This window comes from Rhinolophus hipposideros, assembly GCF_964194185.1.
Source record: "Rhinolophus hipposideros genome assembly, chromosome: 12".
In the NCBI taxonomy this organism is placed as follows: Eukaryota; Metazoa; Chordata; class Mammalia; order Chiroptera; family Rhinolophidae; genus Rhinolophus; species Rhinolophus hipposideros.
Genome location: NC_138058.1, coordinates 19,707,489 through 19,723,655, shown reverse-complemented (window position 1 = coordinate 19,723,655; position 16,167 = coordinate 19,707,489). Strand labels below are relative to the sequence as shown.

The 16,167-nt window shown below is 35.3% G+C and overlaps 1 protein-coding gene across 4 annotated transcripts in view; it reads left to right on the top strand.

The window, feature by feature from the left end:
- Nucleotides 1-16,167, top strand: part of CTNNA2 (catenin alpha 2) — a 1,066,300-nt gene that overhangs the window by 26,876 nt on the left and 1,023,257 nt on the right. Inside the window, exon 2 of one of the 4 annotated variants that reach the window (XM_081068569.1) lies at nt 14,282-14,395. The exons of the other annotated variants lie outside the window; for them this stretch is intronic. The gene's annotated coding sequence lies outside the window, so the exon portion shown is untranslated. The remainder of the gene's footprint in view (nt 1-14,281; nt 14,396-16,167) is intronic. 4 annotated transcript variants of the gene reach the window in all.

The following is a 16,167-nucleotide window of genomic DNA, read 5'->3' as shown; positions in this document are numbered from 1 at the left end:
TATCTCAGGGAGAATGCAGGAATGACAAACCTTTGGGGCAGGTTTAGATGATTCAGAAGGAGGCAGCACGTCTTAGTGGTTAGGGGTGTCGAGTCTTTGCGTTCTCATCCTAGTAGCTTGAGCAAGTTACTGAACTTCTTTGTGCCTCCACTTATTGCCTCTTAGAGTTGCCATGAGAATCAAAAGCTCGATATTTGTAAAGTGCCTTAAACAGTGTCTGGCACAGAGTGAGTACACTATATATCCTTAAAAATAAAGAAAACAGACGCCAAGTTTTGCTACTTGAGCTGAGTCCATCTCCATATGGAATATCCTCCTTGTAAGTCTCCCCAGCCAAAAGTGCACTAATCTTCATTGCATTCTTGTTGTCAGTTTTACACTGGAGTCTCCTAAAATGTGGCATGAGTGTCACTTGCTTTACCCAGGGTGGGAATCAAATGTGACTCAATTTTCTTAAATATTAATGTAGTCACTTATAAATTTGCACAGGAGATATTTGATTCTATTAGTTTGCTTTGTGTCGTTTCTGGACACCATTTAACTCGTCAGTGATTTTTTTTTTTTCCCTGAATACTTTTTATTATTGACAATTTTACTGACTTGCCACAGGTTTCACCAAAGAAGCTGCTTCAAGCATCTTAACTCTGTCTGGAGAGTAGGAAATTAGTGGCTTTCACTTTATAGCTTTCTCATTGGTGTGATTAACTGTGTAATTTTAATGCTGTATTGATCAAAGGGTTTTGGTTTATTTACTTGTGATCTGGCATTTTCATTTTCTATCTTGCAAAATGCCCATGAGGCATGGCCTCAAGGAACATTTCTTTGTTGCATTTTATTTGCAAAATTGTAACTATGCTTATCTATGTGTGTTTTCTCAACATTTTCAACCTTGTAAGTTTAGGTCAAGAATAAACTTACATACTCAAGAATATGTTTAGTAACAGAGTGGACATGTTCTCCATTTAGCCCAAATCCTTATGTCTTAGGAGTTGATTAAATACATAATACAGTGCCTAGTGCCTCAGCTTAGTACAATGGTACCTCTGAGAATATCTGAAATTTGTATTTCCCCAGTCTTCATAATTTTTATGGAATGCTTCACCTGGTATTTGTGATAATTTGTCGTAATGCTGGAAAACTAATAACGCTATTCAACTGAAAAGCTTCTGGATTTAAAAATTTTTTCCCTTAGATTTTAAAAAGCTTTGCTTTGCATTTCTACAACTGAGATGCGCCTCACCTTTTGAGACTGAAAGTACTGTGTTTTGCATGAATGTTCTCAGTACTGTTAGTCTTGCCATGATGACCCGAAGGGTTTTGTCTGGCTGCTGCAATTTCCTAGAGCCAGTGTTAGTACCCATTTTTCATCTCCTCGTACGGGCTATTGTCATCAGCCTGTCAATGTCAAAAGAAAGAAATTTTGTATTAAAAAATGACCTGTATGTTATCTGACATAAAAAGGAAAAGATTCATCCTAAAATAGCTATTCTATGTAGGATTCTTAATGTTAAGAGTTTTGCACACTTAGGCAGCAAGATTTACTTTTTCTTTTTGTATTTTTTACCTGAATGTTTTTGTTCTTGTGAATTAAAAGTATTGAAATTAAGTTGCAAACTTTTTTTTTTTAAATAAAAATAAATTTTTAAAATGTATTGGGGTGACAGTGCTTAGTAAAGTTACATAGGTTTTATGTGTGCAGTTCTGTGGTACGTCGTCTATCTATCACATTGTGTGTTCACCACCCAGAGACAGTTCTTCTTCCATCACCATATATTTGACCCCATTTACCCTCACCCCTACGCCCCTCACCCTCTGGTAACCACTAAAATATTGCCTGTGTCTATGAGTTTTTGTTTATTTGTTTGTCTTGTTCCTTTGTTTGCTTTTAGTCTTATATCCCACATATCAGCAAAATCATATTGTTCTCGACTTTTTCTGTGTGACTTATTTTGCATAGCATAATAATCTCAAGATCTGTCCATTTTGTCTTCAGTGACACTATTTCATCTTTTCTTATGGCAGAGTAGTATTCCATTGTGGATGTATACCACATCTTCTTTATCCAATCATCTATTGAAGGACATTGAATGGGAGAAGATACTTGCAAATGTTGCCCCTGATAAGGGGCTAATATCCAAAAATATATAGGGAACACATACAACTCAACAACAAAAAAACAAAACAATTGAAAAATGGGCAGATGACCTGAGGAGACATTTCTCCAAAGATGGCAATAGACATATGAAAAGATGCTCAACATCATTAATCATCAGAGACTTGCAAAAAAAAAAATGAGATATCACCTCACACCAGTTAGAATGGCTAGTATCAACAAGACATATAATAACAAGTGTAAGAGATGCTGTGGAGAAAAAGGAAACCTCATACACTATTGGTGGGAATGTAGATTGGTGCAGCCGTTATGGAAGGCAGTGTGGAGGTTCCTCAAAAAATTACGAATAGAATTACCATATGACCCAGCAATCCCTCTCCTGGGTATCTACCCAAAAAGCTGAAAACATTTATCTGTAAAGATATAATTGCTCCAATGTTCATTACAGCTTTATTTACAGTGGCCAAGACATGGTAACAACCTAAGCAGCAAACTTTTAAACAGAATGTCTCAAATATTTTATTATGTATCTTGAGCTCCTAGATTCAGATCCAGCTCCATTGCACTGGTTAGGTTTAATGAGAATTTCTAAGCCCTAATTTACCTATTTTTAAAATAAGGTAATAATGCCAACCTGCATAACTGTCATAAGGATTAGAGATAATGCATATAAAATTCACAGCGCAGTACTTGAAACACTATCAATAAATTATTAGCTTACAAATGATAGAATAGAATGTAGCTATTTTAATTTTGGAAATCTTACACACACATTTGTTTATTCTTTTTTTTAAATTAAAGTTTATTGGGGTGACAATTTTTCAATTGTGTTTAATAAGACAATTTCACTATCTCCTAGTAAATTGGTTGAAACTGTCAAAAAACTCTTAAAAATACTTTAATGTTGTTTTTTTCATCATGATGCATTTCTGTTTTTAATGTGCATTAAGAATTTTTACCAAGTAATCAGAATATGTAGGAGTTTAATAAATTTAATGAATATCAATACAGTTTTATGCATATTTTACCGCTTAAAAAATATAAGTAGTATGTTTTACAATTTTTCTAATTACATTTCAACCATTTATAAATGCTCTGTTTTTCTTTTTTGGGCAATACTTTCATAGACTTAGGCTTACATTACCAAACGAACTGTCTGAACAAACCTGGCTGTTTTATGTTGTATAATTGAGGAAAGTTGTATTCACTGTAAGTTTATTTTGTATTTTAAAAATGATATTAAAACTCTGATATATGATTTTACTATTAGTCACATATTCATATTTTTCCATTAAAATATATTTGTGAAACTTGGATAAAATATTTGTAACGGTGCATTAAAAAATAAAAATGAAAACAAAACATGAAATCTGAAAAAGACAAAGAAATGGTCATTATGTGTTGGATATCCTCTCAATGATCATTAAGATTTTGCTTTTTTACTTTGAAATGAGAAATCAAATTGTCGTTCCAATAACCAACCATTACTGTACCTTTCTTTTTGAGGATAATAATATTGAAATTTTAGTGTTGTTTCCTTAATTGACTATTTATTGTTTGTAAAGGTAAAGTAGGCACCTGTAGCTGGCTAGTTATGAAATCATCAATGGGAAATAAACATTTTTGACTCATTTCTTATTTTGAATTCCTTGTTTTGACCATTTTCAACCAGCCAACTTGTTTTCAACAATATAACTGCTTCCATCTTGGACCTTTTTTAATGCATTGGTTTTATACTTGACGAACAAATGAACAAATCACTTTATTGATGACCATATATTAAAATGTGATTTTATAATGGAAATGATTTAGTAAGCTACACAATATTGCAGAATGATCTGGAAATAACATACTGTGTCTATGTATTTTACCAGGTCCACTCTATATCTTTGTCATGAAATCAAAATTTCATTAACATCAACTTGGAAATATTACAGAATACGAAATGATTGCTTAATTTAAATTTCTTTCCTAAAAATATTACAGCAGAAAAAGGCAACTGTGATTCTTTAACCAGGACAGAGTTGGACAGAACTCGTCAGGAAGATTCAGGCTTGGGACCTTTTCACCCCTTTTCTGAATGGGATAGTAGTTGCAATACAGCAGTAAAATCATAGGTTAAGTCCAGAAAAGTTAGTCCATGACCTCTTCATTTTAAGAGACATAGCACACAGTGACTTTCTTGGCATGAGACCTTATAAATATGAGTATATTTTATAAGTAAAGCAGTTGAAATCAACTTTTTTTTTTTTTTAATACAGGGAATGGGTCAAAGTTGAATTCAATAGTTCTATCAAGTGGGATGATTTCTGGGATTAGAGAATAACTGTACTAGTTCGTATGTTGGATGCTAGTACGCTTCTGTGCATAGAAGATATACACAAGTTCGTGTGGCTTTGTTGATAAGTGGTTTTTGGTAGTTCAGGGACATAGCTAGATTAGGTCTCAGTGACTTGGTAGGAATGCATATAGCTTCAGAGCTGTTTCGTATTGACACTAAGAGGATGGATTTTTTCATAGGGCCTAGGATGGTGATAGGTCACTTCTTATATTTTGTGAATCACACAAGGAAAATGCTTAGCAAATATGCAGAGTCCAAGATGCCTTACGGACACATATTTCTTTGGCATCCATTGCTTAAGTTCTGGGTGGATTCCTAAGCTCAAATAGCCAGACTTTGGAATAGAAAGCAAGCAGCTGCCAATCATAATACTCCTTTTGTAGGACATCAAGCTTGCTGTGCAGGAAGGAGCCTACTATTCTTAAATTGGACATATGATCATTGTTCTATTTTATTATAACCTACGAGTAGTGACAGGCTAGGGCTATCAAGAAGGAAGGTAAAACGGAAGAGAGTGAACCTTTGTTGAGTGTATACTTGTGAATGGTTGCTTTAGATAACAGTATATCACAATCCTCTCAATCCTAGGAGACTAGTAATGTTATGTGTCTAGATGAATATTATAATACCTTATCTAGATGAATATTATAGTGTCTTGTCTACAACAGTGTAACTAAGTTTCCATACTTTCTTGTTTAAAGTCTATAATGTCAGTGTTAATTTCACAGGCCAGGTAGATTCAGTCAGGTTTTTTTCTAGTTCCAAATATCTATACGATATTTAAACTGAGCTTCACAGAATAGCACTGCTGCAGGGATAGCATATTAGCCTCCATACCCATTCTCTCATTCTTTTTTTAGTAACAGGACCCCTGAATTGGACATAGGACAATATAGTATGTCCCTGCCTCCCTTGCAGCTAGATGTAGTCACTGACGAAGTTATGTTCAATAAAATGTGAACTGAGTGATGTTGCAACTTTCAGGTCCTATGCTTAGACAAAAGAGGCACATCTTCACTCCCCCTTCTCTAGTATCCGCAGGCTGGATTGAGTTATGGTAAGGGCATCTAGAGCCCGAGATGGAAGCTGCCTTTTGAAGATACCAGAACAATAAGATAGAAGGAGCATGGATCAATGACACGGACTAACCATATCAAGTATGACTACTAAATACCAAATGTTACATGAAAGAGAAAAACTTTGTTTAATCCGTTGCTCTGTTGGCTTTTGTCATAGAAGTTGACCTCGTATACTAACTACATTGAACATCTCAAATATCAAATATTAAATAAACATTAAAGTGATAAAATGGTGAACATAACGCTTTTGTACAGTTGGGGAATATCTTTTTCATTTAAAAAATAATACTAAAAATAGTTTATCAGAAGTGAGTCAATAAATCCACTAGGGGTCAGGGATCTACTAACTCCTGGTTCAGGCAAAGGGAGAAAACGTGTGGCTGGAAGTGAACTGAAAATTCATGAGATTGCATAAATACTGAAACAGGTTTAAATTAGGCCAGGGCAAAAATAATATTAATTAATAATGAATTAAATAGTAATTATTACGCACTTAATATGTGTTAGACACTATTCTAAGCTCTTTACATATTTACTCATTTAATACAACAAGCCTGTGGGGTAAGTATTGCTGTTATTCTTATTTAAGAAAGGAGGATATATGTAGTTCAGGCACAGAGAAGCTAAGTAACATGCCTAAGATCAGACATCTAGTTGGGGAAGAAGATGGGTTTCATCCTAGGCAGTCAAGCTCAAGACTCTGCTCTTAAACTATGTGTGTTTCTGTAGATAAAGGACTAACTTGAGAAGGGTGGGCAGCTTATGCGGTGTTGTGTTTGTCACAGGAGGACAACTGTTATAATTAAATGTACATGCTCCCATTTCAATGAGACCTCTTCTTGTGCTGTCCAGTGTTTTCCCTAATTCCCAAATTATGGGGAATTGTTTTTAAATTCTCAGGAGCTTTTAAAACCATGTCTCAAAGAGTAGAACTCTAACTGTGACCTACAACATCTTAGAATTCATGGGAAGTTTTCCTGGCAAATTGTATCCAGGCTTCGGTGATGATAAAATAGAGAAAATAACTAGCTTTTGAAAATATTTAAAATTTTATTCAAAGTATTATTACAATAGTTCTGAATAAACTATAGAAACTTCCTTATACTCCTTTTATCTACTACATTACTTCTGTTCATTTATATATAGATGCCCTTTCAATTCTTGTCCTTATGCAAATACACTTAAAATCTATTCTAGAGTTAGTGTAAATGTGTTTCCTTTGATTGCTTTACAATTCCCTGCTGCTAACTGAAGTGTGGTTTAAAGCAGACAAATATAACAGATTGAAACCTATTAAGTGTCCCAAAAAGGGAGCAGTCAAGTAATAATTTCATATTAACTCACTGGAATATTATTTACGAGCTTTTGTTGCAAGAACTGTATACAATTTTTAGTCTTCTCAGCAACAGCACTCTCTACAGTAGCATTTTTTATTTATCTTTCTGAAGAAGATAATGAAGCATGGTCATTTCTTAACAACAACTTGCCTATGTGATGGTTTCTTCTCGGATTTAAGCCTTAAGGCATGGTCAAGAATGCTTCTAGGCCAATGACTTTTGTAGGAATTTATGAAAGTTTTGGAAAAAAAGAAAATCTGATGCATTTGTTTACTGAAATGTAGTGTGTGTGTGTGTGTGTGTGTGTGTGTGTGTGTGTGTTCAGAAGCACTTCTCTAGTGCACAATAAGGACAATTACATGATTTAAAATATTTCTACATAGATGACATTTGCAGAGCTTCTCTCAGAAATGATTTCTTTGATGCAAAGTAAAGTCATTGCTCTTGATGACTAATTTTCCATATTTATTATATTAATAAGTATTACTCCAATATGACTCTCCTGATACATATTAAGGTTAATGCCATTAACAAAAGAAAAGTAAGTTGAGAGTTCTGGCTGAATATAATTCCACATGGATTGCATTTATAGGTCTCTTTCAGTATACATTCTTTGATGCTTGATAAGGTTCTTATGGATGAAGTCTTTCCAACAGTCACACGGTTCTTTATATTAATTTTTTGGTGCAATAAGTGCAGAACTCTGGCTGAAGAATTTTTCACAGCCATGGGCCTCATGATTTCTCTCCATCATAGGTTCTCTAATGTGAAAAAAGGGTGAAGGCTTCACCTATTTTCCACAGTCTTTACACTCATATGATTTTTATCCAACTGCGAATTTCATAATGCATCATGACTTGAGATCTCTGGCTATAAGACTCCCCAACTTTGTTATATTTATAGGGACTCCCACTTACATGAGTACGCTGACAAGTAATGAGGTGGCTGCTCTGTCTGAAAGATTTTTAGTATTCAGGACTTGCATAAGCTTTCTTTCTGGTCCGAGTTATCTTATTTCCAATAAGCCTAGAGCCATGAAGAAAAGATCATTTTCCACACTGATGACATGTATACAGTTTGTCTCCATTATGAATTCTCCGATGTGTGAAAAGAATATGATAGAAGCAGTAAAGGGTTTTCAACATACTTCCAAATTCTTTACATTCGTAGGTTTCTCAGTAGTATGACTGTTGTGATGTTAATGTAGTGAAAACTCCAGTTACGTATTCTTTACATTTATAGTTTCTGTTTTTATTTCTACCAAGGGATGTACTAAGAGTAAGAGAGTGATCACTCTCATTTGTAAAGTTTATCTTCTGCTTGAGGTCTTGCAAACTGGTGGATATTCTTTTTCTTACATTGTGGTATAATTGACATATAACATTAAATTGGTTTCAGGTATACAAGGTAATTATTTAATACTTGTATACACTGTGAAATGATCGCCACAGTAAGTCTGGTTGCTGTTTGTCTTCATACAAAGTTACTTTTTTTTTTCTTGTTATGAGAATATGTAGGATTTACTATCTTGGTAGCCTTCAAGTATGCACTACCATATTTTTATTACAGTCACCATGCTGTATATTACATTTCTATGGCTTATTATTTTATAATTAGAACTTTGTACCCCTTGACCCCTGTCACCATTTCTTCCACCCTCCAACCCCCCTTCCCTGTAGTAACCATCAGTCTGTTCTCTGTATCTCTGTGTTTTATTTTGTTTGTTTTGTTTTTTACATTTCCCATGTAAGTGAGAGGATACGGTATTTGTCTTTCTCTCACTGACTTATTTCACTTAACATTGTGCCCTAACATCTATCTGTGGTAAGATTACATTCTTCTTATGGTTGTGTAGTATTTCAGTGTATGTGTGTACCACATCTTTATCTATTAATCATCAATAAACAATTACATTGTTTCCATACCTTGGCTATTGGAAATGATGCTTCAATGAACATAAAGGTTTGAATCAGGGTTTTCATTTTCTTCAGATACATCGCAGTCGTGGAATTGCTCCATCATATGGTAGTTCTATTTTTCATTTTTTGAGGAACCTCCGTACTGTTTTCATAGTGGCTGCACCATTTTATATCCCACCAGTAGTGAATGAGGGTCACGTTTCGTCCACATCCTCACCAACACTTGTTATTTCTTGTCTTTTGGATATTAGCTGTTCTAGCAGGTGTAGAGTGGTATCTCATTGTGGGTTTTATTTTCATTTCCCTTATGGTTAGTGAGGTTGAGCATAGTTTCATGCACCTGCTGGCCATCTGTATGTCTTTTTGGGAAAAATATCTATTCACATCCTCCGCCAATTTTGAAATTGGATTATCATTTTGCTATTGAATTGTACAAATGTTTTTTATACAGTTTGGGTATTAAACCCTTGTCAGACATATAACTTGTAAATATTTCCTCCCATTCTGTAGATTGTGCTTTCATTTTGTTGATGGTTTTCTTTGCTCTGCAGAAGCTTTTTAGTTTGGTGGACTCCCATTTTCTTATTTTTGATTTTCTTGCCTTTGCCTTTGGAATCAGATCCAAAAAATCATCGCCAAGACCAATGTCAAGGAGGTTACTGCCCATGTTTTCTTCTAAGAGTTTTATTGTTTCAGGTTTTATATTCAAGTCTTTAATCCATTCTGAGTTAATTTTTCATGTGCATTGTGTAAGATAGTAGTCTAGTTTCATTCTTTTATATGTGTCTGTCCAGTTTTCCCAACACCATTTATTGAAGATACTGTCCTTTCCCCGTTGTTTATTCTTGCCTACTTTGTTGTAAGAATAACTGGACAATTAATAACTCAGCTTTCATTCCCTCCTCTTTCTTGATGGTGATTTCTTGCTTAATTGGAGGGACCTGAGAATGGAACACTCCCTGCTGTTGCAGGTTCAGTTTGGCTTTGCTTGCCCTTACAGTGCGTTCCCTTCTTGACCTGACTTGTGTGTGGCATTAGCCAGCTGCTACATCCTTCTCTGTGTCACCACCCAACCCCCAATTCCAGTCCTTCCAACCTGAGTAGGAAAGATTTTTAAAGAAGAGAGGTTCATTCTGATGTTATACTATACAGGTTGTGTGTCCACTGGTCATGCAAAATATACTAATATTTCAGAACTCAAACCTACTTCTAATTACCCATCCAAAAACCAAATTAGATGAAATTGTGTCCTGATGATTTCACATTCTCCTTTCTATATCTCAGTTTACTTATTAGAAACAGTAGAATACTATAACATAGGAGTTAGAAACCTGATTTGGCCAGCAGTGTTTTTTTTTTGTTTGTTTGTTTAAATAACAGAATTTAAATGCCCTCTGGAAGAGCTTTGTTATTCAGTTCTGTGTTTCCCATAGTACTGTGTTACTTGGCACATGGGTTAGGGCGGTATTCACAAATGTGGAATATGCTGCCTCCCGAACCAGCATATTTTTTCGCGTCTTGTCTGATTAATTTAAGGTTACTGACTTCGGAGACAAATATCATGTTTTTCAGAACATGGTTCAGGTCTCTTCATACTTTCATAGAAGACAAGAGAGTTAATATAAACCTAGAACAAGACCTGTATGTCTACTCTTTTCCTTCTCATACAAATATGAATGATTTCTGAATATACTACTTAAAAGAGTTGGAAAAGAATCCCTTCACCGGCTCCATGATGGCGTACTTGAGGCTGTGTTAATTTGTTCTAATAAAAATACCACATCTGACACTGCAGGTGCAATTGAGGTTACGTCTTGGTTGAGTTTGTAGTCATTTATGGTCATCTTTCAGGACCGTGGTGGGTATTGTAGATGGGTATTGACCTCCCCATCTCTAATAGATTTACATGGAAGCCACTAAGCCAAACTGGGATTTCTGTTATTTATATGTATGCTTGTTTCAGTGATACCTTCAGAGACCAGTAAAACGACCACTGGCTAGATCCATAGACTCAATGGGGCAGATTGGCTGGAACTTCATTTATTACCTGATTCCCATATATCTTCACTCTAATGGAGAGAGGCCATAATGATTGTTCGGGTCCCTAGATATGAATGTCAATTCATACTCTGTGTCTAACGGTTCTCAGACTGTGTGGTTTCCCCTTTCTACACTGTATGGTTACCTACGTTTCTAAATACCTCATCCTCAGCTGAGCCCCTTGGGAGTTCTGAAGCTGGAATAGCTGCTCAGAGTTGTTCTATATGAGGTAAAGGGACCATGTCCTTGGACTCTAAGATAACTAATCGTTGGATGCAGTCTTCCCCTAGGGAGAAGGCATGACTTTGGCAAGGCATCTTCCTTCAGTTACAGGCAATTTCCAGAGAGGGACTCAGATGTAAGTCCTCAATAGACACCTCTCCTGGAATCTGGAGAAAGGAGTATTTTGCTCCTGGAAAGGGGGTCTAGGCAGCACACCACAGCATTCATTCCAAAACTGGAGCCAAATTGTGATAGCAGAATGTTATGATATATTAATAAAGAAAAATTTACATGAGAAAATCAAATAGGAAAATGTTCAAACATTGCCCTTGTAGGATCACCATGACATCATTGAGCACAACATTCATTCATTCATTCATTCATTCATTCATTCATTCATTCATTCATTCATTCCCTTACTCTTTATACCAAATATCATACATTGTGAGCAAGCTTTGAGATCCTAACATTGTTTGGATCCTCACTGTATTCCAGGAACTCTGCGAACACAGTCCTTACAGCATGAACAAAGTGAGGCATATTCAATTCAACTGATTTACCCAAGTCGACTAGCCTATAAGTGTGAGGGTAACAATTGAATCCACCTCTGCCTCCCAAGACTGCTGTGCCCCTCCTCCTAAACCTACATGCCTTTGTAGAGAACATTAACCACAGGTTCACTGCCTAAAATGCAGAAAAATGGAGAACATTGAATCTGCGATAATGTGATTATTTAATCCAATGAGGGATGTTTAAATGAATAGAAATAATTATTACTTCAGGAAATGAGAGAACTTTGCAACTTGCTCTTACAGCTGTACCTATTTTAATATTTTATACTGTTTGTCGATACATGCATGTATCGGCAAATAGATTTTGGTTGTTGAAATGGTTATACTTGATTTTCTGCCTTATTCTTCAATGCATCATACAGTTAATGTAAAGCTTTTGCTACATTTAGCAAAAGTGGATGGAGAATTGCTTGTCATTCATATGCTGATTCTTCTTCATAACCATTAATGCCTGATTGTATATGAAACTTTTTTTGAGTGGCTGAGAATATATGTTGGAGACATATTGATAGCCTCCTATATATTGAAGTGAAATGACATTGTGGCATCATTTGAAGAATAGCACTCAATATTAGTTTTTACATTAATTGGTGGGAATACGTCCTTAAAGATTGTTTAGGGGGAAAAGTGCATATGGAGATCCTTAACATTATGGGAGGGCATATGGTCCATAATTTAAAATACGACTTTGTACACTGTACTACAGAGAACCTGGCAGCACCTCAGGGATAATTTGAGGTGTTACCTTCTAGTGGGACAGACACATTTAATTATTAAGGTGGTTTTGCCATGCCCATTGCCAGGAAATGGATATTTCAGATAGCTTAGCCATTCTGAATCCAACTTGCTTATATGAAGGCCTCGCTGTAAAAGGTAAAAAATAGGTCATTAGGAAAGGAGACTCACGTCATTCACGTCATACAGATCATCAGACTGTGCTAGACGCTGTATTTATCTAGTTAATTCTCGTCTCCAAACAGCCCCACAAAAATTGTTCTTATTTCATAATTCAGGCAAATGATAATTCTTCCATGGTCTTAGTTTTCTCGTTTGTTTTTTTTTTCCCCTTTTCTTTGTGGCTTTCCCTTGTGCTATCCAGAAGAGGCATGCAACAGAAATCTAGTGAGCCAAATGGATATTAAACCTATTGATATTCAGTATGAGGGTGTTTTAAAGACCATTTAAAAATCATATAATTTCATTTCCTCATTTCAGAGATAAACACCAAAGAGCTCTGGAAAGGCTGAGGCCAATATCAGCAGCTGGTTAGCAGTTGAGTGTAGGGCACTTTTTGCCTTAGCTCCCATTCTTTGAGAGTCCTATTTTTGTATGCAAATTAGACTGCAATTAACACTTCTTTAAGCTAGGCAGATGACCAAAAAACTTTTCCTCTGTCTTTTATTCTTTTTTTTTGAAAATTTGCTTTTCCCATTTTTAAAAAACAAAATGTGAGAACTGTTGTATAAAGGCATACACTGGAGTATAGGGTAGTTGAGAAAATACACAGCAGTTTGCACTCTGGGCCTTTCCTTCAAGTGTGTCCCTGTGGATGGGGTGGTATTGAGTGCTGGGAGGGAAAGGTGAGAGTGAAGTTGGCATCCTGCTCAGCAATAAATAAAAAGAGTTTTACTTCAAAACTTTTCAAAATAAATTATTCAAAATAAATAAAAAGAGTTTTACTTCAAAAGTTCCCATTCATGTTGTAACTTTCAATAATTAATATAGGTTTATTACTAATTTAACAGCGGCAATCAGCCATCTCATTTAAGAAATTACTTTTTGTAGCATTTCAGCTGCTCTTTTTTAATTTGAATTGTGTCTGGATATATAATTTTATTTTCATACTATCAAATATATACATATATGTTTTATGTAAGAAACAAATTTATATCTATCAGTATTTTAAATCATGGACCGAATTCTGGCTACAGCATTGACTTTCTTAGTTATGTGTCATTTCAACTTGGCAACAGTATTTCACATTAGGTTTGAAGGTCAACTAATATAATAATTACTCAGAAGATAAGATAAATGCTCATATTTCAAACACAGCTCATTGTTTTACCCATTGACCTTGACTAAATAGAGTTCATGGAGTTCCTTTCAAAGACCGAGCTCAATAAGTAAGCAAATGAGAAAAATGAAAATCTTTTCATGGGCAGTTTTGAAAATTTAATTTTTCATTGAAATTTAAGAAATTCCCTTGCTTTGATACCTTTTTGATTGTATAAATTGTTCTATAGCAATTTTTGCCACTGTCTCTTTTTCTGAGTGCCGTGATTGTCAAAACACATTAACCTCAGGTTTCAAAGAGAGTAAGACTCTGGTCCTTGCTTATATCTTAATTTATTATTGCCTTATTTTTCTGATTAAGCTGTGCATTATCTTTTGTACAAATAGAAGATTCTATTGACTCTTTATTAATAGAACAGGTGCTAGGCGTTATTTTTTTAATATTAATGATAGTTGCTATCGCCCAAATGTTTGGGCACCCCCAAAATTTATACGTTGAAATCCTCATGCCCAATGTGATGGTGTTAGAAAGTAGGGCCTTTGGGGGTAATTAGATCATGACTGCAGAGCCCTCAGGAATGAGATTAATGCCCTTATCAAAGAGGCTCCAGGGAGCTACTTGTACTGTCCATCATGTCCCCACAGATTGCTGACGTCTTCCACATAGGGAGATGTCTGCAGTCTGTGACTAGGAAGAGGGCCTTCATCAGAACCTGATCATGCTGGCGCCCTGATCTTGGACTTCTAGCCTTCAGAACTGTGAGTAATAAACATTTCTTGTTTATAAGTTATCTATTATGTGGTATTTTTGTTATACTCTGTTCCCCGAAAATAAGACCTAGCCGAACAATCAGCTTTAATGTGTCTTTTGGAGCAAAAATTAATATAAGACCCGGTCTTATTTTACTATACTATAAGACCCAGTCATATAGTATAATATGATATGATATGATATATGACATGATGTAATGTATACAAGGTCTTATATTACTTTTTGCTCCAAAACATGCATTAGAGCTGATTGTCTGGCTGGGTCTTATTTTCGGGGAAACAGGGTAGCAGACCAAACGGACTAGGACAATAGGTTTATATTGAGCTCTCTTGATTCTCTCATTTAATGTGTCCTGACACCATTGACAAAGTTTCATACATTTGTTTAGAAACTGAGCAGGGTACTAGAGGCCATGGTTTAGGACCAGAGGTACTCCTCCATGTAATTCTATCTGGTTCACACAGGATTTGTAGTGACAACTGACCTCCCAGGTAGAATGCACCTGTGTGTATTGCCTCCACTAGCACTTTTATTCTTAGTTGCCATGTGTCTGAAAAGTAGAAGGCATGACTGATGTTTTGGTCTAGGGCGTCTTCGAATATACATGATAATGATGGTTTCTTATTGTGCTTAAACTGAAATGAGTTTCTGATATATTCCTAGTTACATCACTGTGTACTAACTGGGCACTCAAAGGATGTGTATGTGTTCTAAAGGTCTAGAGCTCGAACCTACCTCTCTGAAATGCAGCCCTCATACCCCCCTAGCTATTTGCCAATGTAAAGGAAGCCAAGTGTTAACTGCTGTTTTATTATATGTAAAATAGTACAGTGGAATGGGATTTGAAGCCAGGCAAACCTACCTTTAAATACTGACTCCCCTAATTATGTTAATTGTGTAGCCTCTCTTTGAGTTTTGGTTTTTAAATCTAGAAACTGGATATATATATATATATATATGTACGTACGTACGTATGTATGTATATATATGTATATATACTTTGTAGATTATATATACATATATAATCTACTATATATATACATAGTATATATATACATATATACATATATGTATATATATATGCACACATATAGTAGATTGGTTTTGAGGAGCAAATGATAAAGCAGTATTTGGAAATGTTTATTTTTATTGGAGGCATTCAATAAAATATTCTTGACTTTCCTAGTTTTAAGTACTAAAATAAAATCAGAAGGATCTCTGAGTCACCGAATTTACCTTTATTTTCTGGATAAGTATCCCTACATGGATGCAATCTGTCTGATTCTTCGTGATACTCACAGTGGAAAACTCTGCAGCCTTTTTGGCAGACTATTCTAGAACCTAAGTTTCTGCTGCTGCTGAAATTTAAGCTCATTTTTCCTTGCACTGTTCTGGGTGGACATAGACATTAGGTCACTTTCATGGTTATTATACTTAGCGTAACCTTTGATACATACATTTAAATAATGTCTGAATTCTTTTTGAGTTTTCTGTTCCTTATAACCTAAAACCATTTACTATAAGGAGAGTTCAGGGCCTCAGATATGCCTCTTAATGTTGATGTGTGTGTTTATGTTCTTGCTGTGTATTGTCCTTGGTGATTATTAGGGAGAAACACTTTGTTTCAGAAACTGGGAACAGAGTGTGATGGGAGAGCTCTGTGTGGCCATTCAAGCCAGTACCCATGACAGACGCCTTGGAGGAGCTAGTAGCAATACACATTTGGAAATTAAATGTAATTCATTTTTCACGTTTCCTT